Raw genomic sequence first — 27,212 nt, 5'->3', positions numbered from 1 at the left:
GATCCCTGGGCAAAGCAATTGTTTCAATATACTAAATTGAATCCAAACATGAAAATAAGATGGAAGACCTATTTTCCAGAGCTGCAGGCACACCTAATTAGAGCTCTCAGCTGCAGACTCCAGAGAATCTAAATGAATGGGGAATGATATATTACTAGAGGAAGTAAAATAATATGAGCAGGGAGGCAAGGCATAATTTTGTTCTAACAGATTACTTAAAGATACATAAAGTTTTTACTGTTAAATGATCTGAAATTCTACCAGTGTGACCAGCACACCACTGTCCTCTCAGGCAGCTGCATTGCACAATTGCTTTAAAGTGCTTGTGACCATACTTTGCTATATTATGACAAGCTTGTAGTATCTGACAAATGAGAGCTGCATGCAACCAGCTAGTGCAACGAAATGTTTTCAGGTTTTGAGTGGATATTATTTTTTCCCACAGCTTATTGAGAGCATTATGAAGTAGTAAGGAACTGTCAACAATAACACTGTACTTATGACTGGTTGTGACATGGCTCTCTTGCAGGTGATGTTGCTACAGGACTAAGATGGGGTTCTTGTGAACAGAAATGAAGGCTGTTTGTGAAGGAGACAAAATACAAATTCCCTTCTGACAGATGGGGAGGAGGACAGAGGGACTAAGAACCTGCCCACCAGAATCTCATTAGGAATATTTACACTAATGGCAAGTAAGTCCGCATACCTACACAGCAAATTTGGGCACTGGTCAATGGTGGGTGCCAGAAGCAGGATGACCATGCGGGTACAGCACCCAAACTGGGTACCATCGGGCAGTGGTACCAGATTAACACTGACCTCTTCATGATGCTACCTGGGGCAATGCAGACATCTCCTAAATAATTTCACAGAGTCACAGAATGGGTTGGGTTGGAAGGGACCTTCAAAGCTCATCTAGTCCGAGCCCCTGCCATGAGCAGGAACATCTTTGCCCAGATCAGGTTGCTCAGAGACCCGTCCAGCCTGGCCTGGGATGCCTCCAGGGATGGGGCATCCACCACCTCTCTGGGCAACCTGGGTCAGTGCTTTGCCCAATGGGAATGAAGCCCAGAGCACTGAAGCTTCAATGTATTCAAAACAAGAGTAGTCTTCTCATTATGACCTACTGTCATGGTATTGTTAAAAAACAAGTTTTTCTTTTAGTGAATTTGCCTGTCAGCTAGCTGCATTTTCCTGGAGAACCAGATACATGTTTTGGTAAACCTAGCAATGGAATGTGAAGTTATTGATAAGCACAGATTCACATCTTGCGAGAGAGGCAACAGGAAACAGGTGACCAAGAAACTGACCAATGGAGTATAACCTTCCATTCATGTGAATACTTCATATAAAAGTGGGAGATCATGAGGATCTTGTCCCTTTTCCTTTTTTTTCCTTATGGCCGATATTGGGAGAGGACCTTGCTAGTCGTCCCTGTGAACTGAGGCCTAGTGAGAGACTGAATCCAGCTCCAGTTGGCTGCAGAGTCCAATCCAGGACTTCGGGTGCCGGCTCTGCAGTTGCTGAGACTTTCAAGATTGGTTTTGTATATTTTGTATTATTTTCTCTAGTCTTATTAGTAGCATTGGTATAACATTTTTAATTTTTTCAACTCTCTTCTCTTTGTCTTTCTTTTCCTGTCCTTAGTGGGAAGTGGGGAGAGGGAGAGGCTAAAAAAGGGGAAGGGGGTGGGAGGAGAGGAGGTTAGCAATACATCTGCCATGGTTTTATTGTCACCCTGCAATCAAAACCCTCGACACCTACTTACTTTTGACCAGCATCCTGCCCATCTTTATCCTTCTCTCCTTTTTTAAGTCTGCCATCTCCATCCTTGCAGCCATAATATTTGAACTTGTGAGCTGTTTTCGACCATGCAATAGCAGAAGAGCAAAAGATAAATGTAAATCTTTTTTTTAAGGCAAACAGAAGAGCCACCACCCCCTAAGTACCCTCTGCTGAGGACCACAGGATGAACTCAGCCCTATGATCAGGCACCGCAGGAACCAGGGCTTTGCGTTTCACTTGAATACAGAATTATTTGTTGCTCTGGCAAAATTTGGAGGGCTCCTATTGGAGAGATGGCTGCCTTGTGAGAATTCTCCATCCTACCTTCCCCAGCCTCCTAGGTAGGCAATAAAGGTGATGAACAACTATCCACCAGACAATGCTGATAATGTTAGAAGATGCAGGTAGCAACACAAAGAAATTCTAACCTGAAAGCAACCTGAAATAAAAGTCCAACAAGGAAAACAGAGGATAGACACTGATTTCTCCTGACAAACAGCTAGCCCTCAAAGTGGATTAAGTGTGGTCACACAAATAATTAAGAGGAAAGATACTTGAAACAGAAGGAAGAAGAAAGTAAGGAGATGGAGCTTTAGTCCATTTTAGAACTGAAATGAGGGATGACCTAAATGAAAAGAAAAAAAAGAAGGTAAATCAAGCTGAAGCCCAAGTCTAAGGGAGAAATGCTGACTCTGATCTATAATTAATGGCCTAATACTTTTTAAAGCTAAGAGAGACCAAATAATCATCTAATGTGATGTCCTGCATTAGAGCTCTGATGAGTACAGGATTTTAAGATTTTTGACATTCGGCTTTTTTCCAGCTAAGACTTAAGCTGACTATTTGATAATTCTGCATGAGAAAAAATGCTAGAAAAGTTTGTCTAAACTCAGGAATATGGATAAAAAAGAAATAAAGTAATAAAATAGTGCAAATTTGGTTTGATTTGCCAATTTTATTTGAAAAAAAAATAGGTATCATAGAAGGTAGCATGAAATGCATTTCAGAATTAAAACCTGACATTTGGCTTTGAAACCATTAAAATGATAAAATTCTGGATTATGGGAGGTTGTTTCCCTCTTGGAGATAACGTGTGAAATTAGCTTATTTACAGAGTACTTTGATTCTTATAAGAATTAATTTTCCCAGGAAGAAAGGTGCTACCCTGATTCTTCTAGGCCCACCTTTATCCCACGTAGGTCAGGCTAGACAATCCTGCCCAAAGCTCACATCTTCTGCCTATGCAAAAGTGGACTTTTTCAAAAGATATCTGGTCAGGGCAGAAAAGCATAAAGGATAAAGAATTCACCATCTGCTCAGCGTGACACTGAAAGATCATGAACCAAGCTCTTAGAAAACACTCCAGTGGACAAAATGGATTATAAAAAAAAAAACAACACAACAAAAAAAAAAAAACAAACAAAAAACTATCAAACAAAAAAAAAACCAAACCAAAACAAAAAAACTGTCAAGGGACAAAATTGCAAAATTGCACCCAGCTTTCTGCAGACTTTTTAAGAAGAAAAAAGACCTTGTAGAGGAGGTCTCCTGCAGAACTCACAACTTGTGTAAGCACAGCGAGTGGCAAGTTCTTCAAGTGCCTGAGAAGATGATAGATCTCAGTGAGGACTTCATGATGTTGCTGGTGGCACGGCTAAGCACTTTGCCCATCAACAAATGAGGAGCAGCCACACTGGTACCTACTCCACTCCACAGGATAGTAAGTGAGGGGTTTTAACTCTTTTAACTCCTAATCCTTTTGAATGAGATCCCGGTTACCTACCCAGCTGTGCACCTCATCTGCACAGAGTTTTCTGTAGATCTGGGAAGAGTATATTCCCTTTGAAAGTTGGTGGGGTTTTTTTGTTTGTTGGTTTGTTTGTTTTTTTTTCATTCAGCCACATTTCCAAGTTGCTAAATACAATGACAGAGTAACCAAACAAACAAACAAAACAAAACAAAAACAAACAAACAAAAAAAGACATTTGCACATTGGAGAATCTAGAGGAGTGAAGGATTCTCTAGAGTTTCTCTGTTTTTGACCATTCTATAATTAGCTGTTCCAAAATAATTGCAATCAGGTTAGAAAATGTCAGTTGCTCACCTGTGCATCCTGAAGAAGTGTCTGGGCTGTGCTTTTAAAGCTACATGAAAAGAAACTCAGCTGGAACATTTTGCAATTCAAAATATTTAGCTGAATGACAAGAAGACTAATCTTTGGTTTATTATTAGACACGATAAAAGATTTTCCATCATCCTGGATGTCCATATTTTTCTTCTGCTCTTTTAATGCAGTGCTGCTCTGAAAAATGACTTTGTCAAAAATGTAGCTGCAGCTTTTGAAAGTGAGAAGAGGTTGTGGAGATGCAACACAAAATGCCTTGAAAAGGTGTAAAGTTTGGATGTGCACACTCTGCTCTTTCTCATTTCCACACCCTTCTAGGATGGCATCCAGTCTGATGTCCAAAAATTGAGGTGCTCAGAACCATTAGTTTCCCCTGAAAACCTGAGCTAGCTTCTCCTTGCTCCGTGTATTTGTCCTTGGTGCATAATCAGTTAAAATGAGAGGTTTATTTCAGACCTTGAAATAAGTTTTACTGCTGCCAGTAGCTCTAGAGCATCAACCAAGCGATGGGGGAGAGCAGTGGATGTGCTGGCTTTTTGTGGACGTTACCCAATGAGCACACTGCAAAACAGATGAACTGCTACTGCTTTTGACTTCGGAGGCTCCTGGTCCTGCCCTTTGCATCAACCGATATATCAGCTGTCACACATGGCCAGCAGAATTGCTAAATGCTTGGCTGATACCTAGTGAAAATTTGCTGGCAGTGGCATTAATTTGTCTCAGAACCCAAACCATGGGACCAGCAGCTCACATCCCTGGAGAAATGTTTACAATCATAGAATCATAAAATGGTTTGGGTTGGAAGGGACCTTCCGAGCTCATCCAGTACAACCCCCTGCCATGAGCTGGGACATCTTTACCCAGATCAGGTTGCTTAGAGCCCCATCCAGCCTGGCCTGGGTTGAATCCAGGGATGGGGCATCCACCACCTCTCTGGGCAACCTGGACCGGGGTCTTACCATCCTTAGTGCCAAAAATCTCTTCCTCAAAAAATTTCCTCCCTTACCAGCTCTGAAATTCATGGCAAAGAAGCTAAAAAGTGTGTCTGTTGAGGAAAGCAAGGGTTGTCCCTGACTTCAGGCAGAGGGAACCAGTGTCCTAGGACATGATACCCGTCACATTCTCAAGGCAATTAGAAGCAGTCAGTGAGACCTGCTGGGAAATTAATTACTCATGACGATGTGTGAAAAGAAGCAAACAAATGATTCACTGGCAAGGCAAAGCAGCTGAGGAAAAGGAACCCTTTTTCTTGTAAAGGGAGTGCTTTTGATGCAGGATAGTAAGATACAATAAGCATAGCACTCCAGAACGATATTTTGACAGAGTCGTTTTTTTGGAACTGAATCACATGCTAAGTGGATCCGCTTAAGCGGATGCTGGGTGAAATCAGATTAGGGCTGGATTAAAACAGTGCTTTGAAATTATTTTAGTGTCTCTTATTGATTAGGAAATGTAATTTTATAGGACAATATTATGTATAATCAAAATGCAGTCATAAAGAAGAAGGTCAGAATATTACTGAGAAATGGTCTTTTATGTTCACAATAGTTAGTGAGGAAGACTAAAAAGAGTAAAATTAAGCAGCTTTTACCAAGCACAGGCTACTACTTTCCCTTAATTTTAAGTTAGCAAAATAAAGAGAATTTATTCAGACCAAGAGCTGTACACCTCTTCCCCCTTCTATGTATTTTTCTGTTGATATAGCTGTGGAATTTCATGCTGCAACCTTAAATATTTTTCTGAATTCATTTTAGTAGAGAAGTGCTAAATTATTTTCCCTCATATCTTGCACTGAACAATCATGTGCTGAATGTATTTGGCTTTTTTTTTTTTTTCTTTTTAAAATTTTGAATAATTAACATCCCAAATCTGGAAGATTTCCCAGGTTACAAATCCACCTCATAGGTGCCCCAGCGAAGGCAGCTCTGATTTACAGGGACACAACGGGAACAGCATCACATGGGATGGATCGCCATACAACCCCTTTCTGTATCTGTGCTTGTGTACCCAGAATTTCATACTTACTCACTGAGGAGGAGAGGGCCAGTACTCTGATGACAGAGTTCCAGGATAAAACCCTTTATGGAGGAAATGATGGGAAAAACACAGGCGGTTGGTACATGTTATTGAGTTCAAACAAGGGCAAAGAAATGGCTCAGATGGACCTAGAAAGATGGTCCACCTTCCATTGGCAGAACTAGTGTTTTACAGAGATTACTAGCGAAAGAAATGTCACAGAGCAAAAATGCTGGTAAAAATTAATTTTGAACTTTCAGAAATTCTTCATCTAGATGTTTCTACTCTGTTCCCTTGAAGTAGTATGAAAACATCTCATTCAGTAAGATAAAAATGTTTCATTTTGATAATATTGAAGTTACATAATTTATTATCAAAATTATATGATGGATACATGTAATAAAGGAGGTGTGTAAATTCAGTATTATCATGCATATTTTATTCTGCCATGCAAGCTGAAATGAACAGAACTGAAAAAGTAGACACAGAGCACATTCACATTATTGAAATGAAACATTAATGCCTTATCAAAACAAAACAAGAAAATAGAAATGGTTCATTTAAACATTTTCCTGTCAAAAAAGTGCTCAAATTGACATCTTCCCCTGAAATGTTTTGATTTTAAAAACGCTTCTCTGCTGAAAAAAAAGTGTTCTGCAAATAAAAAAAGATGTCTGCCTGCTCTCATTGCCAGGTACATGCAATGTGGAATTGATTACGATGTTTTCTAAAATGAGGATCAGTCCTGATGGATATGACTTGTTCCAAGCCTCTCTAGCTCAATGTGGAGCTGCAGGTGAAGGTCGTAGTGCATTCTTGGGAAAGGTGAGTCTTAAAATGCTGCATCTGGAGCGGCTAGGCTGTGTGCCCAGCAGGTCCTTTGCAAATAGTACGAAGAAAGGATCTGAGCATAATGCAACAGTAAATTAAAATTACTGCAGTTGAAAGTGTATTAACTGCTCTGAAACTACCGGATGCTAGTGAGCAGGATATTTTAACATCCACTCCAAAAGACACTGCTTTCAAGTCATGGGAAGCCTGTAGGCATGAGGTGATACTGGACCTGCTCAAACCCCGGCGCTGAATGTCTGAGAGAAAAAGTCACTTTGCTTCTCTGAGGGTAAGTTTTTCCCAAATTCATCCGGAGAAACAAAGTTGACAGAATAAAAATAAGTAGGAGTGCATCTGACAGGTCTTTCTATAAGCTCCATAAATTAGTTTAATTCACATCACTTAGTGCATGTCAGGAATGGGAAAGACTAATGTGTTTTCCTATATCTCTGAGGGGGCATGTATCTATAATTAAGAGGGTATTATTGCTGAAGTCTAATTACCTTATTCAAAGTGTAAGATAAGAGCACCCAAAGAACTGTTTCAAAACTTGATTCCACTACTCGCTCTTCTATCCAGACTAAAACCAGCCAACAAACAAAATCTGGTGAAAGCGGATTTCACATGATAGTGTTTTTAATCCTCTCCCAGCAGGAAAAGTGATGGGATGGAGACGCAAAGGAGACATCAGCAGAATTTTAGAAGTATTTTTGTGTGATTGAAGTTTTTCTTTTGGTAGTTTGTTATTTTGTGTTGTTTGTTTTTGTTTTGAGGGACTTGGTGTTTGTTTTTTGTTTATTTTGTTTTCAGTTGAAGTTTTTCATTTTAGTAACAGTGGCTTACCTTTGTACAACAGTCTCAGTAGGGGCTAGCTGAGTTCATTGCTTGCTAATCCTCATCTGATTACTACCATCCAGGTCTTCTTAGATCTTTGTGTCCACTCTTGTGATCAGGTTGGCAGCAGTTTAAAACCAGGACAGCATGCCTCCTTGCTGTCCTATATAGCATGTAGTATGAAGACTTTACCCTCTGACCAAGGTTTCTAGATGCTATCAGAGGACAATAAGTAATTCGCACAGCGTTTGTCATCCAGATGGGTGGTAGTTTGCTTATTCATTTGATTGAACACTGATTCCTTGCATGCATTTTTCTCAGATGTACCCAGAAAGCACACTGCAGTTTACCTATTTTTTTCCTTTCTTTTTTTTTTTTTCTTTCCTAATGAAATGTTTCTTTGACCTTTAAACACTAGAGAAGGCAGATGACAATGTGCACAAAATGTTTGTCTTACTTGTTTTGGGTGATGTAGCTTCATTATGAAATTTTTTCAGAAGCTTAATTACTCCCAATGCTGCATTTATAGCAAAGGGAAGATATCAAATGAGACAATGAAGGGAGTTCGGTGGTTTTGATCTTATTTTCTGAAGTTGGGTGATCTCACTCTCTCACCATTTATTAATACAGATCATTTCCTCCCATTTCTCACAATTGAATTGAGTCACTGTTTGCATGCTGATGGGGCAAGTAAGTAGGGAGCTGCATTCGTTGGCACCTGATAATGAATGAGCACCATTAGTTCAGAGGCAGGTGGTTCTTCCAGAGGCTCTGCAATTTGCCAGAATATATTGTATTTTTTCAAGATTGTTACACAGCCGATGATTAATATTGCATGCTCAAATGGCCTTTTCAAAGAATGAGCATGGAGCGGCAGGGTGGACTAAGAGAGAGCCTTAGAAGACTAATTTCCTTTCTGCACGTTATGATAGAAATGCAGAATTGCAAACAGCATTTTGTAACTTGCCAGGACAAAAAACGGAAGCACCTGAGCAATGTGGAAGCCACTGAATATATGCCTTCAGCTGACACAACCCTGTTGAAATCAGGGTGGTGTTGAAATCAGGGAGGTGCAGCAGGAATTACCACAGCGATGGACCTTGAATGGGCTCTATGCTCTTTATAGCTAGATCAGCAATGTTTTTGTAGTGTCTATTCTACCTTTCAGGCACAAAAAGCTGAACCAAATTCAGATGTGAGCCTAAAAAACATGAGAAAATGTCTAAACTGAACCACTTCCTTCTTCTTTAGCCTTTCCAGGAGCTGTGCACTGAAAACTTTTGACTTGCTGCATATCTCATGACTCAGAAGCTGAGGAGCACATCCAAACTGGAACTGCTCCCCTCGTGTCCTCTCAGCTGTGCTAGCAGCAGACAGCTGGGCTGTTCCTGAGATGCACAAGGTTTTTGGTGCCACCTTGGTTTGGCTACTAATTTCCACGTGCATTTGACTTTTCCTCTCCAGGTAGGGTCTGGTAACATGGGTAAAGGATCAAGTCTTTTCCTAAGCACTCTGGAGATGATCTAAGCATCATTATTTATGCTTCATCTGTGCTGCCAGCTCTGGGTTGAATGTAAGGCCAGAGAAAGTAGTTCAACTCACACTTGTTGGTCCTGGCTTCTCAGGTATGAGTTGAAGAAAGGCTGAGTTCACTTTTGTCTGTGCAAGAGGATTCCCATCAGTACTTTTGTTTGTCCTGTTTTGCATCCATTGCACGCTAAGTATATTTCTACATGGGTCCGCCTCCTGGTTTTCATCAAAGCAGGTTTCCTAAAGCAAACTCAGATATTTTTGTCGAAATAAAATGGTGAGGTTGCTATACTTGTATGGAGACTTTTCAGTGCACGTTTGTGTTGGTTTTTGTTTAGTTTTTTTAATTAAAACTTTTTTTTAGTGTTGTGGGTCCAATATTATCACAGAACTATGGGTCTGGAAATGTTTTGGTTTTGTTGTTTTTGTTTTTTTTGTATTTGATGCTTAGATTATTCACTTGTTTATTGTCCCATTAAGGACCTAAGACACTACCAAAAAGACCTAGGAAGAAACTGGTTCTGGCACCGAAAGTTAGTGAAGAAACCCATATACCCTGGGACCTTTGAATTCCTCATAGTGTTTTTGTGTATCTGAGCTTGAAAATAATTTTGGGGGTTTTTTTGACACTTGAAATCCACAGAAATTCATCACTCATAGACTATTGTGTTACATCAGGGGTAGGACTGTAATCTGGGAGCCATGTTGGCTTGTTTCCTCACCATCAATTATCTGGCAAATATTTGGGAACAGTGAACTCTTTCAATAGGAGTTGGACGGGTGGATGGAGGTGGAAAGGTCATGTTCCAGGTGATTTATCTGGAGGAAATAATTCAACTACTTCTTAAAACCATTTCTGCATCTGGCCTTTTGATTACCAAACTTTTCATTCTTTGTAACGCAACAGAGAAATGCTTATTTGAAGAAAGAAAATAAAGAGCTGCTGCTGTAGAGCAGATAATTTAAACAGGGAAATGATGTGATGCCATGGGAGATGTACTGAAGCATTCCTTTGCTCCTTTGTCCTCCCCGTTGTGGGAACCAGTCAAGCTTTGACAGCAAATGTGTTAATTCAGTTTCTGAGTTAGCTCTTTGGGAAGGGGTTTTGCACTGCTGGGTGGCTGTTTCAGGAGTGCAGGTCCTCTTCTGACTGATGGTAGCAAACTGTTTGTAAACAGTATGCATTCTTTTCTACTGTATTTACATAGCTTAATGGAGTTTTTAAAGGTCAAAATGCAGGCAGTCAGCACTTTGGAACTGTTAACTACACACAGTGGTGACGCTGCATTCTTAATTGCATCTTCAGAATGGGACCACAAGACCTTTAACGAGCCCTCAGGCTGTTACATCTGGAGGGAAATGCTGGAAGTAGGCAGTCAACAGAGGACACAGTTTTTGAGCTAAAGGCATCAACTACTCTACAGAGCAGGTGTGCAGTGTCCTGTGTTCACTGTGACTCATAGGGCAATTCTAGAGTTGAGTACACGTTGCCTTTTAAACTGTAATTATGGGATGTTTATCCTGGGCAAATGACCATATCCAGTATAGAGGGCACTACAGGCAAAATCCCACTTAGCTCTATCGAGTTGTCGCTATCAGGCCTTTCCTTGGGCCTACAACATTTGGCATATGAGCTAGTAACAAATCAGCAGCTCATGTCAGCTGTTATTCATTCTTGCCAATAATCATTAGCCCTGTAGTTGATTGATTTCAGCATGGTCTACACGTAGACTGCACTATCCACTCAGAGAACCACAGACTGATTGGGGTTGGAAGGGACCCCTGGAGATCATCTAGTCCAACCCACCTGTTAAAGCAGGGTCACCAGAGCAGATCGCACAGGTTCACATCCAGGCAGGTTTGAATGTCTCCAGAGAAGGAGACTCCACAGTCTCTCTGGGCAGCCTGTTCCAGGACTCTGGCACCTGAAAGGAAAGAAGTTTCTCCTCATATTCAGATGGAACCTCCTATGTTTCAGTCTGTGCCCGTTGCCCCTCATTCTGTCGTTGGGCATCACAGAAAAGAGTCTGGTCTGCTGTGAAGTTTCTGCAGCGACTCAGACAAAGCTGAGTTATCCCAGCAGGTCTGACAAGGAGACACAGTGGTGGAGAAGATGTGCTGTGCTGTTCAGTCCCCTTCCAACCATCTCCCACCCGCTGTGGGTTTCTGCCGTGGTCAGAGTACATGTTGCACACAGGCAGTTGGTGTTGCTCTTTCTCTGCTGAGCTGTTTTTGAAGCAGAAATTAAAATGTGTGCATTTATTACTGGTTTCTCATCACTTTTTACTTGCTGTTAGAGAATCAATTATCAGTGGGATTTCAGTTGTTTATAATATCTGATCGCTTAGGTCACTGACAAATTAATAGTTCACTTCAGCTGTAGGTTTTTGATTGTGTTACTTTGATAAATGTGGAAGCAAAAGGCTGATTTATCCTCCTTCAGGAAACAGAGTCTGGCTCCGCATTTCAGGCTTTTGACGAATTATCCACAATGTATATGGAGGTTCTTCTGCATCTTATGCAACTTTGCAACAGCTCTGGTGCAGAAGATGGTTTCTTTCAAGGGCATTTCTGCAAGGAGGAACTGGCTGGGGAACAGTCACAGGAGAATAAGCTGGTTTTGCAACAAGTTTCAAGTGATTATGTGGGAATAACCATCCTGCTTAATCTCATTGCGCTCTTGGAGAGGAATGTGACTTCCCAGCAGAGCTCATTGCGCATTTGCCGTTGGGGGACTCAGTCCCACAGCCCAGATAACACAGCTTATCAAGATACTGTGAGTCTGCTGTGGTGTGGTAGCTGCCTAGGAAAGACCCATCGACTCTGCCAGAAGCAATGTAATGCTATTTAACGTAATTCTCATTCCTTGCAGGGTAAATGAAGTAATTTTATTTCATCAGCCATTGGCTACAAATGTGCATGTGTGGTTTTCTCTGCAGCTCTGTCTGTATGTCGTGTCCTCTTAAGGGGCAATAACCTGAACTCTAAAAAATTCTTCATATTCTGCAGTATCCTTCGCAAGGAAGGTGGTTCTGTGATATGCAAGATTGCGGGATCTAGTGCATTACACTCTAACCTCCTGCTCCAACCAAACGTGGCAGAATGCAAACCCCCCTCTACCCCCTCGATATGGAAGGAGTAGACACATCTCCTTCTCTCTGCTGTTTGAGGCTAACAGCTTCTTTTGTTTGGCCCCAGAGCCCCCTGGCCAGGGCCGTTAGGAGAAGGGAGTGCCAAGGTGTCAGGAAGCTGCTGGGTGCCTGCGGCCAGTGTGGGGGATGTTTGGAGTCTTCAGGGGCACCCCACAGCCAGTGTGGGGGTGCAGAGAAGCTTCTGGAATGCCTACAGTCAGATCTGATCAGCCAATAAAAATGGGATTCTCGTCGAGATGTGCGGCCTTGTGTATGATCTCTTGGAGTTACGAGCTGAGCTGCTGCCGTCAGGAGCCACCACCCCCCTGCCTCCCCAGGACGGAGACTCCACTTGCTTTGCTGCCACATGTGTGAGTAAAATTAACCCTTGCAGGATTGCGAGTGTATCTACTTTCTGTGCACATTTGCACGTGTATTTATACTTTCTGTGCACATTTGCACACAAACTTTCCGTGCTCAATACAAGCACGTGTGAAATTAACCCTCGCAGGATTGCGAGTGTATCTACTTTCCATGCACATTTGCACGTGTATTTATACTTTCCGTGCACATTTGCACGTGTACTTTCCGTGCTCAATACAAGCACGTGTATAAATTAATCCTTGCAGAATTGCGAGTGTATTTTCCTCCCGTGCTTCCACATAAGCATGTGTATATTTGCACGTGTATTTCCCCTCGCAGGATTGCGAGTGTATTATAAATTTACCCTCGCAGAATCATGAGTGTACACTTTCCATACCCAATATGAGTACGTGTATCTCTTTAAAATAATCCCACACCGTGTTCAGGCAAGTGCGTGCTCTTCCCGGACTCAGGAATGGCTCCAATATTGTTTTTGGTGAAGCCATGTGCATGCACACTGTGGACCTCCTGTTGTATTAGTTGCTGCCCCTTAATAATTTTCCTCAACTGATATCCGAACCTGTATTCAAGTCACTTGTGGAGTGCTAAAACCCTGTTTCTCATCAGTTTAATAAAAGTTGTTTTGGACCCTGTTGTCCCTTAAACTAACCTCGGGGTGCCTCCGTGACACCAAATAAAAGGTGTATTTTGTTTTATGGAAAATGGCAGGAGAGACCTTTCATGTGAGCTTGCAGAACAATCTACATGTTAAACCATATTAGAGTTGGTTAAATGTGTTACTGGTTTATTTTGTGCTTTCTTACGGTGGGGCAGAAAAGACTTAGTGGGGAATTAAGAAAAAAAAAAAAAAGGCAAAATGAAAGGGTCGTGGAAGGGCCTTTCCTCTGCAGACCATACCAGGAAACAAGGATGCCACTTCAAAAAGAAATAGTTTTTTTCTGTTGTCAAGCTGCTGAAGCTTCAAAGCTGTTTCTCACTGTCTGTGCTTTCATTCAGTTTGATGCCTGTGCTCATGGGGTTTGTACGTTAATGCTGGTTTCAGTCAGTTTGCGACAGTTATTTAAGCTCATTCCACATAGGGCTAAAACCCTCTTAAGAAGCATAAGACCATTTTAGGTACTCTGGCTTAATTTGATTCAAAAAGCCATCTCACAGGATGACAGAGATCATTAGCTCCTTACATCCATGAAATGGCAGAAATGAAGTTGCTCTGCTACCCTGCAAAGTAGTCAACAGTCAGCACTAGAGAGGGGTGGGGGCAAGAAATTATATTTTCTGATCTGTTCTTAGGGAAAAAATAATTCTAAGGACAAAATAGAAAATATTTCCTTCCTTGATACTTCTTGAAATGACTAATGAAAGTCCTGAATTTATGCAATGCACTAAAGGGCAATAGAGCAGTGAAACACATGTCGTCAAATCCCCTTTCAGCAACTTCTTGGATATCCTAAAATGCTGAAGCTCCAGAGCCCCTTAATGCCAACTTCAGCTTCAAAACCACCCCTTATTTTGACACTTAAAATGTCAGGTTCCTGCCGTGTTCTTGTTGTGATTGTGCCATGCCATCCTGTCTGAGAGGAGATGGCACATTTCTTTCTGAAGACTGCATTTAATCTGCTTAGGAAAGGTGAGTATTTTCATCCATTAAGCTGTGCTCTCTGATCAGAGCTCTTCAGGAGGAGTCTTATTTTTTAATCAATGTTTTGCTCCAAGGACAGGAGGGGTTTAAATAAGTGAATGCTCTGCTGCTCCTAGATCTCTCCAAGACATCTCCTCTGGAACAGGAGCAGTGGGTCTGAGTCATCCTTGCAGTATTCCAGTTTTATGCTGAAATCTATGGGGGTACACAAGATAAAAATGGAGCAATGCAGCAGTGAATTATCTCAGGAAAAACTTGGGGTAACTCTGTGATGCTCAATGGAGCACATTCCTGACTAAACTATGGGTGCCATTGCTGCTTTAAATTAGTTTTCAGAATTGCATGAGGAATAGCTTCTCCCTGGTTTTCTTGTGTTAGCAAGAAAGTGGAAGAGTAAAGGTGCAGTATTGTCCTTTTTTTTTTTTTTTTCCCTATGATTTATTGTCTGAGACACTGGATTTTCCCCTGAGAGCTGCTATTCTTTGATGTGTCTATTCAATATTGCCATTTATTAATTTAGGCTGGGAGATCTGAGCTTACAATATCCGATGTTACAGTGCTTTCCATGGAGAAAATGTCAGGAACATCTTAATGTCTTTGTTTTGTAAGCACCTTGTTTTTATCAATGCCTATTGAAAATTGTGTAATGGTTTAATATTCTGAATATTGTTTTTTCGCTCTGCACAGGTTGAGGGAGAGATCAGGAGTTATCACATTGCCAGAGGGTATTAAAAATATAGATGCTGATGAGAAGGGCTCAGTGTAACTACTAGCAGCATATAAAAATGAATAATGTGCAGCTTAAGAGTTTTGATGCTGTTTCCATTAGCCTTATCTGTGAAAGCTACAGCACCTGCCTGCCCTGCCCGTTAGTCCTCTCATTTCCCCCAGCTCACTGCTATTTGTCCTCTTGGCTTGTCCCAGCTTCAGCCTCATTCCTCAGCCTTCCCTACAGTATCCTCACTGCCAGTAAAATGAAGGGAAGGAAAAAGAAGAAAGAAAAAAAAAAAAAAAAAGAAAAAGCTCAAAAGCTCAGTTTTTCACAATCCAAAACTGTGGAGAAACTGTTGGATTTCCCTGCAGAAATATGAGGCTGTTTAGGAGCTTATGTGCAGGCTGTTCTCATCAAAGATGCTCACACATCCAGCAATGCTGATCTCAGTCTCTGCCTCTGAACAACAGAGATTATGACAATTTCAATGCAGAACAGTTGACAAATGCAGCCAAATACCACTTGATGAATCATCAGTGCTGTCTGCTAGCATAACAAGCCTGTAGCAAAAGTAACATGACAGTTTTTCCCAAATGGCACAAAAATTATGAATGTGCTATTCATAACATCTCGAGGTTAAGTAGTCTTGAGACTGGTCAGTCTCAAAACACATGAGTTTCTGGTTAAATCTCTGCACTAAATATCCATTTATCTGATTGCAATGAATATGCCTAATAAAAGGGATCCCAGGGTGTGAGTAGATGGCATGGAGCATACTGTCCTCATAGGTCAGCATGAGAGAGACACAGGAAGGTTACATGGGTTAGAAACCAGGTCAAGCAATCAGCCGAGGAGCTGGGAACAACAAGGCTGTGCGCTGTCAAACCAAATATAACCTGCTAAAAATATGAGCAGGGTGGGCAGTGATCTTGCCTGTTAGTTCAGTGCCCCTGATTATGATGAGGCTGTACTGAAACCCTTTATCTCATCTATATATATATATACTTTAGTAAACAGAACCTAGCCATCTAAATGAGTCCAAGCTCTAAAAGAAAACTAGATATACTGGGAAATGTTAAGAAACCTTAGTTGAGATAGCACAGATATTTAGAGTAAAGCTTTCTATATGTAGCTATAGACACCAACAGTGACAACAGCAATGTGTTACCTTGAGCCTTGTACTATATTTTAGTAGGATTTTTTCATAGTAGAAAATGTATAAATATGACCCCTTCCCTGAGTAAAGGAAACAAATTATTTTAAGTATGGGATTAAAGTTTTGATATTATATGATCTTGAGTTTTTTTTCTTTGAGGGGACCTAGTTGTATTTAGCTGTTGTTGGGGTTTGCTTTGTTTTGTTTTATAAATACAGATGGTGTTACCAATAAGCAATACTCTGAAACTTGAGAAAATGACCTGAAACAATGGCATACAACCTGACTGTTTTCACTTCTGAGTCAAACAAGAAGCAAACTTTAATTAGACTTTACCTAGATTTAAAAAAAATATTTTTATTCAAACAATGCATTTGTTGTTAAAATCCGTTATGGGGTTTCGTTTTAGTATGTAGATTTGAATCTTTTGACCTGGGAGTTCCTCTGAAGGCTTCAGTTTCAATTTGGCCGTCTTCATGTCTGCATTGAGGAAGGAACATAATGGTGAAAACAGGCTTTGCAAAACCTCTCAGTCTTGGTTTTCTGCCCAGTGATACACTAGAGGACTTGGCTATATGGATGTGTATGTTCTTGAAACATCAGAGATGACGAGAAGTGGAAATCAGCACTACATTTAGAGGAGGTTTTTCTTCTCTTCAAAAACACTGCTGTGATGTGATCTCCATTTGTTACCATGCTATGTAGGCTATGTGTAGGCTATGGCTAGGCTACTTCAGCTGGCAGGTCTGAAGAAGGCCTCATACACAGGAGTTGTCAAGGTTCAGCTTCTTGAATTTGCAGTGAATTGAATGTGATCGATCAGCAATCCCATCTGCTTTCACAAATAGTAGCACTGGGACCTCTCTGGAAGCATCTTTGTCCCTGACCATTCCATGCATGGGTCACCTCTGTGGATGGCGCAGATGAGTAGACGGCATAGATGAGAAGATGGGATAAGTAGAAGGTGCTGGGGCAGTCCTTTGGTGTTTTGTTCCTGTCTGAAGGGAGGGTTTGGGAAACATTATTGTGGAGGGGTTTTGATAGATAAAGATTTGTTGCTGAATTAGTCAGGCTCAAAGGAATCTCAAGGCCACTTTGAGAAGCTGAGAACAGAATCTGCTGAGAGAGGGGCATTCCTCAATCACTGGGGTCCTGGCGTGGCGTGAATCATCAGTGAGACTCCAGTGCATGGACAGCCCACGATACTCATTTAGCGAATCCATGCTTGGAGCGTGGACGCGTGATTAGAATATAGTTGCATATATAAGGAGGCTGGTTTCTGTAATAAATGGCTTTAGCGTGATTCACATTGAATCGACTTGTTTTGCTGAGTCCTTTTTTCATTCCAACACATTAAGATTTCTAGCAGAAGACTGTTATTTTCACATTAGTTTCTCTTATGGATCCAGTGGCAATATTCACATAACATGTTCATTCTGTGTGTGGATGGTAGAGGATACTGCTTTTAAGACAAGAAGAAAAGAGACTGGATAGACAGAGAAGATTTTAAGATTTTTTTTTCCTACCACAGGAAATAAATAATCTTCCTTTTGGTTATATTTTCTTTAAACCCCCACACCTTTTAAACTTCTAGTGTTCCCTTCTATCATTTTTTGGCCTTTTTTATACCTTTTAAAGTTTATCAGCATAGTGATCAGCATAGTGAAAGATGGAGGCTTTCAAGTACATGAAAGCTGAGATTGCTTTCACTGAAGTCACTGGGAGCTTCATGACTAATTTTAGTCGGGAGGGGGAAGATGAGCAATCCTTGCCAGCTGATGTCAGACAGGGAGCTGAGTACCTCCACACTTTCTCATCTGCTGACAATTCAAGAGTATTTTGCTGTCTTTAAATAGATCACATAAAAGGTGGCTTCTAGACGTGCCTCTGAAAACAGGGGGAAACTTGCAAAAAGTTTCCTTGGCTGCTCTGTTTTTGCTTCCTTGCTTGAGAAAACTACCCACCGATTCCTTGTCTGTTCTCCATCCTGTACAGTTTCTGCCCTCATCCTTTACTCACATAGTGGTGAGGTCTTTGGTCCTCTGTGCTCCAGCTCTTTAAAACACAGAAATGCTGAGGGGAAGGGACCTCTTGAGGTTATCCAGTCTAATTTCTCACTCAGTCTCTCCTTAAACAATATTTGCACAAGAAACTTAGGAGCATCAATCTTCTTTACCGAGTGACAGCATCTGATGAAAAATTCAGGACATTTGCAGCTACATGATCACTCCAATTTAATTCCTGTTCCTCTCCCTCGTCTCCTCTGCTTACCTAGAGCTATGGTGGGCTGCCAAGCCTTTTTGTTCTCTTCCTCTATATCTCTTTCCCTCCCCACTGACCTGTCCAATTTTCTGTCAGTTTGAAAGACTTAACCTCTTCCTGTCTTTCTCCTCTACAAATTAGCATTTACCTTCTGACTTCATGCAGAGCTTTTTTTTAAAAAAAAACCCTCCACACAAGACTTTTGGGCTCACCTGGAAGGAGAGGATAACCAAGCAGCATGGTGGGTTACGAAGCAGTGCTTTGTTTGCATTAATGCTGGAGCGCTTTACAATAAAAATCAAAATCTCCTGAGTCATTCAATACCTGTTCTTCCAGTAGCACATACCAAGATAGCATTGCATAAAAATGTATTTCTCCTGTATAGCCTGAGTCTCCCCTCCTCTAGTTTAAAACCATCACCCCTTGTCCTATTTCTGTGGTTCTGTTGGGCTTCCAGACAGAGCATGATGGCTAAGACAGCAGCAGAAACGTTAATTAGAACAACTGTTTTAGCTTTTTGGACAATTAGCCAAATAATTATGCCACTTATTTATTATAATAGGCTGCAGTTAATGGGTGCTGTACAAGGGAATTAATGTCTCTAAATTATTTTAGAAATATCCTGAATATGCAATTTAAAAAAAATAATAATGCAGAATATCTCTGTAGGATGTTTAAATAAGTGGCAGATTTCTGTGTCAGGGCACGCTGCTCTCCAGGCATGCTGACTGCTGTTCAAAAGCCATCCTCACTGCCCAGAAAGTCACACATGCTTTAAGGAAAAATATCTCTTCCTATGGGGCCTTGAGCAGGAGCCCAAGGCTGCTGTGTGCACCACCAGAGCAGGGATGCTCTCAGAAGCATAGCAAGCGGTGCACAGCAGTCAGGGCTCTGCTAGTGCTCTGCTTCCATCAGCAGCAGGGCGACACATTGCCTCAGCCTCAGCTTGGTTTGTGTCCTGCCTCTTTGGCAGTTCTAGATGGAGCCTTTGCCTACAGGCTGTGGCAGGTCTATTTATGATCTGCTCAGCATAGGCTGTCAGAGGTGGTTAAGATACCTTCACCCAAGGAAACGCTACTTGTTATTCCCTTGTTATAAAACAAAGGTCATTTGAACTGAAAATACCTCTGTTCATAGCTGAGATGAGGGAGAGCTCTGTATAAATCTCTGCTGGGACAGCACAGGGGCCATAGGAGTGGGGAGGGAGCAGAAGCTGGACGCTACCATGGCCATTGCAAAGCACAGGTGGTGGTGACTATGTTTGCATGGATAAATCAAACAGCGTAGCTCTCCAACCCTCAGCCCAGGTTTCCACTGGCTGATCCAAAGCCCCATTCAGTGCAGCGCAGCTGTGTGACCTTGCCTGATTTCACTGAAATAAATGCCACTAAGATGTGAGAAAGTCCATGAGCTAAAAGACATGTAAGGTGAGAGAAAGGGATAGTCAGCAAGTCCAAGGATTCAAAAGGAGAAATACAGCCTTGACAAAAGTATTTTCTCTAGGGAAAAAAAGCAGGGAGGAAGATGGCAATTTGGCAATATTAGGCATCAGCCTGTTCTCATGCAGCAACATGGACATCTTCTCCACCGGCTGTACTTCGGCATGGTGGTTGTACATCCTCTATGCCCCAGCCAAGACTGGGGCTGGGATCTCTGAGTCCCATCTCCGACGACTGTGCTAGTACTCAAGCCGTGCTTCCCAGCCAGCACTGAGTGATTTGCACTGATTCATATGGAGCAGCCTGGCTTCGGGGCCACTGTGCACCTAAAGCTCCAGTATTTAATACCTCCATTAAATGCCTTTATGTTAAAGGGGCAGGATGGAGCACACCTTTATGCATTGCCTTGGTTTTGTGACTCTGTGCTATATTTTTAAAGAAGGACAAACTGTTCTGTTCTTCAAAGCAGCACCTACTGAATGAGGTGAGCTAGCCAGGTACTTGAAATTAAGTGTGCATGCTTGCCTAATGGTGGCTAACCTCTAATGGACTGAAAACTGTGTAAACCTGACAAATCCAATAAGATAAAGATAATTATGCTTTCTGTACCAGGCATTTTTAGAATATGAACAATGTATGTTCAGGAAGAATAAAGCTTCATACAGGGGAAATAATGGCATCTAGTATTCATGGAACTGTAACAAAATATTGTTTACAGTTCTCCACTGGTCTTGAAATTATCTGTACTGAAGAAACTGGATGTACTCTAAACCAAAGATTGAAGGAGCATAAAACATGTAATATTGTAGTTACAAGGCACATAAAATCTTATTGGATCTGTGATAAATATTTGTGCTTGAGCAATTTTACTGTTTTACAAACTACTTTCCCTAGGGGATGGTTAAAAAATACAAGGACACCCCATTTATCAGTTTTAAAGTGTGGCAGCTCCCAGGACCTATGACAAGGGTGTAATGTACCTGTTCTCAAAAGTGTCCGATTAATTGTTTAGTTTCATGTTGAAAATATTATTTTTTTATTAAAGCTGCTATCAGTAGATAGATGTATCATCTCTTGAGCTGCATAAATAATGGCAGAATAGGTCCCTAAAGTGATGCTGTTTTGAAATTGAAACCATATATTAAAGAAAACTTCCCATGGGGCTGGGGAGCCCACAGTACAGTTTCATAGAAACACAGATACTGCATTCAGCTGCAGTACAGCACTTTTGTAAGTTGTCTGAGGGACTTGGAAGAGTCTGTGCTGCACATTTTAAAAGTGTTTACCTAAAAATGCAGGCATGTACTTTGTGAGACTTGGGGACAGGGAAGGAGAGCATTTGAAGGTGGAGATAAGACTCCCTGAGCGGCAATGAAATGTTTTCTCCAATCTTACATTTTAAACTCCATAAAGAGCTCATCTGAACAAGTAATTTTCTCAGATTTTATTTTTAAGTGGCATTTTATACATTTACACCAGTAATTTCTTAGGGATTTGTGTGTGCTCCTCATTGAATATTGCAGGGTTTAGCTTTTCCTTCTTCAGAAGTCCCCACCTTTCTTCATGTATGGAAAAAAAATTAAATGCTAAAACTAAAATAAATCCTCTCTGTATATTACTTTCTTTTTTCCTACACCACTCTTTTCAGATCTCAAGCTTGCTTCAAGCTCAGCTCTCCAAAGGAAGAGCTTGCCTTCACCTTTTTCTAACAGCATCTTATCTGCAAAATTCCTTTTTGTTCACTAACCAGTGTGGATGTTTCTCCCTTGTTATTGGGGAATAAGTATTTCAATCATTTCCCATAGGGGTCCTTGCTAACTACCTTGTGGGTCAAGCCCTCTGAGAATGTGGTTTGCGTGTTTGTGTTGAGTCATCAGTGCGGTTTCTGGAGGATTCATTTGGAGGAGAAAGCTGCAGAGGCTGCCTTGAGTCACCGCAGCTGATTTGCCACAATTATAGTGGGGTGGGGGGTGAACGCCTCCCAGTCTGGTGGAAGTGTATTAAAGTAACCTAGCCCTAGCCAAAATGATGAGAGATAGACAGTTCTTTGGACTAGGCTGCTTTTCAGAGTCATGGATGGTCACAGCCCCACTGAGGCGGTCTTGCCCATCTGCTGCAGCCTCATAATTTGGATGGTGAAGATGCCAGGGCAGGAGACTCAGTGCTGCACAGCTGTAAATAACTTCATGGTATACCATCTGCTTAAGCATCCTTAACTGGTTGGTCACTTCCTATTAGTTACCTGGTCAGGGCTGAGGTTAAAGTCTTGCAACCCACTGGGCTTGCAAGAGCAACCCAGCTCTTGCAATCACATTTACAAGCAGTTTGGCCACTGGGCCACTTTAGGCAGCTCACAGAGGCAGAGAGGCAAATTCAATGACCAGCCCTCTTGTGCATTTAATTTCTGGAACAGCAACTTAAAGAGAAACTTAAATAGAAAAACAGAAAAACAAAGGCATCCACAGGTAAAGCCGAAAATCTGGATTAGATGATCTGACCTGCAGCACATCACATGGTTATTATTTTTGTGTTGTACATCATAGTTATGTGAGCAAAAGCTGGATATTTATTATTTCTTTACTTGTATTGACACACCACAGGCAAAAGCGCTTGCATCTTTTCCTGAGCATTGGTCTTTCCTGGACAGAAGGAAAGAGTTGTGTGGGAGCATAGCAGGAAAAGATGTTGAAAGCAATGGACTCAGATTGCCTCCCTGTAGAATATCATGTTTCCATCAGTATTCATAAAACTGAATATTAGTGTTTTTCTTAGTGCCTTGCAAAATAATAGAGGGATGTTTTCATCCAGATTACCAGTGAGAATAAAGGAATAGATGATCAGAGCCACCAAATTATGTGAACACCTTCAACAAGCATGGTGGAAAGATAGAAAACCTGCCACAAAGTCTCATGTAAGAGAGACACGTCATGCTTAATCAAAGGTGACACAAAATCAAGACTTTTCAAGGCAATACCTGCAGTGAAAGATAAGTATTCAGACACTGTCAGTCTCTGCAAACATCTCCTGGTGCCACCAGGTAAAAAAACTCCCCATCAGCAATATGTGATTTTTATTCCACTGTACATGTCACCAAACAAGCCTTTTTTGAAACTTTGCTGCAGAAATTTCTGAGGAAAAGTGAATTATCCAGTGCTTTGGTTCCATAATATTATCTCTGAGGAAAAAAACACATGAAGTTGGGCAGCCAGGAAGAAATAAGGTTAGGAAGGGACCCACTCTGCTCTAGTCATCGCTTCTGTTTTGTCTTTCCTTCATATCCCACCAGCCATTGCTATTAGGAGGCATTTCTCTGGGATTTCATCTGTCCTGCTGGTTCTTTCTTTAATATTAGAGCTTTCTTGTTCATAAACAAGTCCCTCTCTCATTAGGGAGTTGTTAAAGTTTCCCAAGTTATGTGCAAACGACTGACTTTTCAGCAATATAAACTAAGAAATTTATTTCTATTCCTTCTGCTGCTTGATTGCTGTCTTGTTTTCTAAAAAAACTATCTGTGTGCTAACTTCTTCTGCCTTGGGTCTCACATATAGGATCATCCGGCTGGCAACATATTTTGAAGCACTGCTACAAAAAAAAAAAAAAAAAAAAAAAAAAAAGTAAATTAAGGAGGTTTGTTTCCTCTTCTATGTCCATAGTTATCTCTGCAGAATCAGATGGTATGATGAAGGTGTCAAGCTGAATATAATCAGAGACGAGGTCCTTGTTCTGGGTATTTGCTTTATGTACATAAGAGTGTTAATGCCTCAGTCAATGGACTGCTCAAATTCCCTTTGGTTTTAGTAGCTCACTGACCAGATCTCAAAGTGCCCTTGTATTTTGGAAAACAGAGTTGATAGGTTTTGATTTGGAAGCAGCACATTGAAATGCAAAAGCACCTGATGCTTTTTATATTCGTTCTCTTTCAGAGGCAGCACTTGCTTTCTTTCAAAGTATAATGTTTGTTTCTCAAAAGGAAATTAGAGATTGTATAATGTGTATTTCATGTGATTCACAAACACTCGTATTTTCCAATTATTTCTACAAAAGCATGAGATGCCAGATCCCTGGATGTGCTGGGGAGCATTCAATTAGCTTCTTCTCTAATATTCAGATTTTAGGTTTCTCACATCATATGTTGCTTGGGAACAGAGGTATTTTGATGGCCTGTGAGCATCCTTTGGGAACAGGCAAATCATCCATTTCTTTGCACACAGTTTCCTAGGATTCTGCGGTCCATGATCTCTGCTTACAGCTTAATTTTAGACCCAGCATCGGAGAAAGATTTATTTATTTTTTTTAGAATCAGTAACTGTAATTAGTTACACGAAACTTGACCTTTGAATGACAATGACCAGTGTATTGGGCAAGCTTTCCTTCTTCCTTAGATATATTACGGTGGATTTTTTTAGTTCAAAAAGTTGTTTGTACCATTTTCCTCCACCAGGCCAGGTGTGTATCTGTCTTCATCCTCTAAAACCAATATATGATAAAAACAACTTCAGAAATAATGCAGAAATTGATTAAATAGTTGCTTTTAATAACTGATTTCTAAATACCACTTAGAAATAAGATATAATAGATGTACATATAAACAGCAATGCCTCAGGTAACGGGAGGCAGTGCTCCCTGACTCCCTGCACAACAGATCTGTAGACCCACAAACAAACCCTGGTTGTGGGCTTGATATTCTGTCTTACCTTTTTCTGTAGAGAAGGGCACGCTCACATCCTTGCACAACAACAAGCTGGGGAAATATTTCCCTTCTTCAGGAGAGGAAAATCTGACAACACGAAGCATGTATCAGTAATTTTTGCCATACAGCATAGCAATTTTTGGCATGGAAATCTTAATTGCTAGACTTTGTCTTCTGCTGGTCTTTAACTTGACCTGACACTATCTGGGAAAATAAACGGCTTTCTGGGTTGTCATCCAGCTGTCAAAATGCTCAGAATCCCACTTTTAGTCTTCTCCATTCAATAAACTTGCATCTCTACCCCATGCCACATGCAGTGGCATGAACTGGTCTGCAGACTTGCAGAAAAATGCAGTGTGGTGCTCTCTGGGGTCTCATAGGCTGCCTGTGGCCTCTGTTTTTGTAGTGTACCTTTGAAATGAGAGTGCCACGGGCTGTGAGCCACCATCACGAGGTTTCTAGACTTTCACCTACCCCCAGCAGAGACCTTGTGGAAGCCACGGGCTGTCAGACTGAATTATTTGCAATGCACCTTAATAGGATGTGCAATTTTCCTAAGAAAAAGAATAATAATAAAAAAAAACCACTCAACAACAACTAAAAAATGCCACTAGGGTCAATTGTCCTTTCTTTAAAATTGGTTTTGTGGAATTCGCCTCTCCCCGGGAGATTTGCGGCACTCCTGGAATTATTGCATAATCAACTCGTGTCTTCTCTGGGGACTACACTGCTATGGAATCAAATAATGTTGTAATCTCTGTGTGAAAAGCAACTTCAGTCAACACCTTTGATCTCAAAACTTTGAGAGCGTCAAGGAAAGAATTACTTTGAGCCCCATGGTCTTCCAATCCAATTACAGAAAACATTGACTATCATCTCTCCCAAACCTGCAACCCAAGCAAGAAAGGGCCCAGGCAGGTCCTAATGGGAGAGAGGCCTCCAAAAAAAAGACTCGTGTGATATGGGAAAGGTATTTTAAGAATTATTGCTTTCCTCAAGGACTTGCCAGAGTTGTAGCAGTGCAGTGGGGGCTAGTAACTGCAGAGCTGATGGGATTACCTGTTCCACTGGTACACTTTGACTCAAAACAAGGCTTTCTGTGCAAAATGGGCTTTCATTGTTTTTTCCCTATTTTTTTGGTAAAAATCTTACATAAATATAAAGTAGGAGAAATGTGCTCTGCTATTGCTTTGGTCAGTCTTTTCTGGTTTCAGTTTCATTTTTCATTGGTAACAAAGAAGACGATTTTCACTGACATTTGTTAAGATGAAAGAAATCTCTATGAAAAATAATTGGTGTTTTTCAGCTGAGAGTCCTATAAACTAACCCTGCAGTCTGAGGTTATTAACCCATATTTTCATACCCCAGCAAAGCTGTGCTGAAATCAATGGAGCAGGTTTGACAGCGAGAATGATTATCAGATCAGTGGCCAATTACGCAAAAAGACAGCTCAAGACTGTTATGATATTGGGAACTAAAGCACTATTTTCTTAGGTAACAGAGATGAATCACTGAAGAAGAATCCACAGGGTTCTGCAGAAAGGCATCCACCACCAGTTATAATATATTTTAGTGGATCTGGTGGGAAAAAAATTTCTTTTTGACAATGTTTTGTGGTGGTTTCTTAAATGAAAATATCTAGAGAACAGAAATACACGGCAGCTTTTTCTACTTAAGTTGATATTGAGGTGAGAAAAATACTTGTTTTCCATCTCTCCTGGTTTTACTGTGCGCTGTAATTGCATCTTGTGCTATACCAAGGGATGCATGCAGCCTGCCTTGCCAAACAGCTTCCCCTGAATTTATGGGAAATTTTATTTGATTATCATGCTAGACATAGGAGAACACTTTCATATAATGTCTCTAAGTGATTCAGCTGCTTCCTTTTAAGTATTCCTTTGCAAGTGGTTAATGATAATGATAATCTAATAATCTTTTTTTATGATTCTATTTTCCTGTGGAAAAAAAGGCGAGGCAATCATACCATTCATCTGTGTTTCCTTACTCCCCCAAATCTCTGGACCTTCTTGACCTCTCCGAAGCAAATCTGACACAGGGCAGAATTTCCTGAGCTTTGAATTTATCTGCAGAGTTTGTGGAAGGAGGCAACTGGTCTTGCTGGAAGGTGATTTGGTGTGATTTGGGGATGAGCTGACACTTTGTCAGTCATCAGGGCCATGGGCACAGGAGGGAGCCATTAGAAATAAACTGGCATTACAAAAAGCTTCAGTTGCATCTTGTATTTTCTTGGGTACCAAATCCAGATGCAGAAGTATTAAACCAGGCTTGGGAAACAGCAGAACCTATGGATAGCACAGCAAATGCTTGCAGCATGCAATCCCCAGTAAAATGTGCTATTGGGCTCCAGTTGGACGTGCAAATATCTTCCATTCACAGCACACAAAAAAAAGAAATGAAATTAAATGCACCCAGTAGTGTATCTGTCGAATGGGGATTACTTTGCTCTTGCCATTATTTTTGCTACATAATTTTTTTCTCTTTATTTTCCCTTTCATACCATTTTTTTTTTAAGATTACCCCATGTTTGTATTTTTTTCTTACTGCATTATGTACATTTAAAAAAAGAAAATACTGAGGTGTTTAAAGAGCTCATTAAAACCTGCTTTTAATCCTCTGTCTGAGACAAAAACTGCAATGCTCAACAGCTCAGAATATCA

At 40.9% G+C, this 27,212-nt stretch overlaps 1 long non-coding RNA gene across 1 annotated transcript in view; it reads left to right on the top strand.

Moving 5' to 3' along the window:
- Positions 1-27,212, top strand: part of LOC135579370 (uncharacterized) — a 55,598-nt gene that overhangs the window by 5,751 nt on the left and 22,635 nt on the right. The window contains exons 2-3 of the long non-coding RNA XR_010472328.1: positions 530-3,505; positions 6,621-6,751. This is a non-coding gene — a long non-coding RNA (uncharacterized LOC135579370). The remainder of the gene's footprint in view (positions 1-529; positions 3,506-6,620; positions 6,752-27,212) is intronic.

The sequence above is a fragment of the Columba livia genome, chromosome 4, assembly GCF_036013475.1.
Source record: "Columba livia isolate bColLiv1 breed racing homer chromosome 4, bColLiv1.pat.W.v2, whole genome shotgun sequence".
NCBI classification, from domain to species: domain Eukaryota; kingdom Metazoa; phylum Chordata; class Aves; order Columbiformes; family Columbidae; genus Columba; species Columba livia.
The sequence above is the reverse complement of the archived record's forward strand: the minus strand, read 5'-3'. Positions and strand labels throughout refer to the sequence as shown.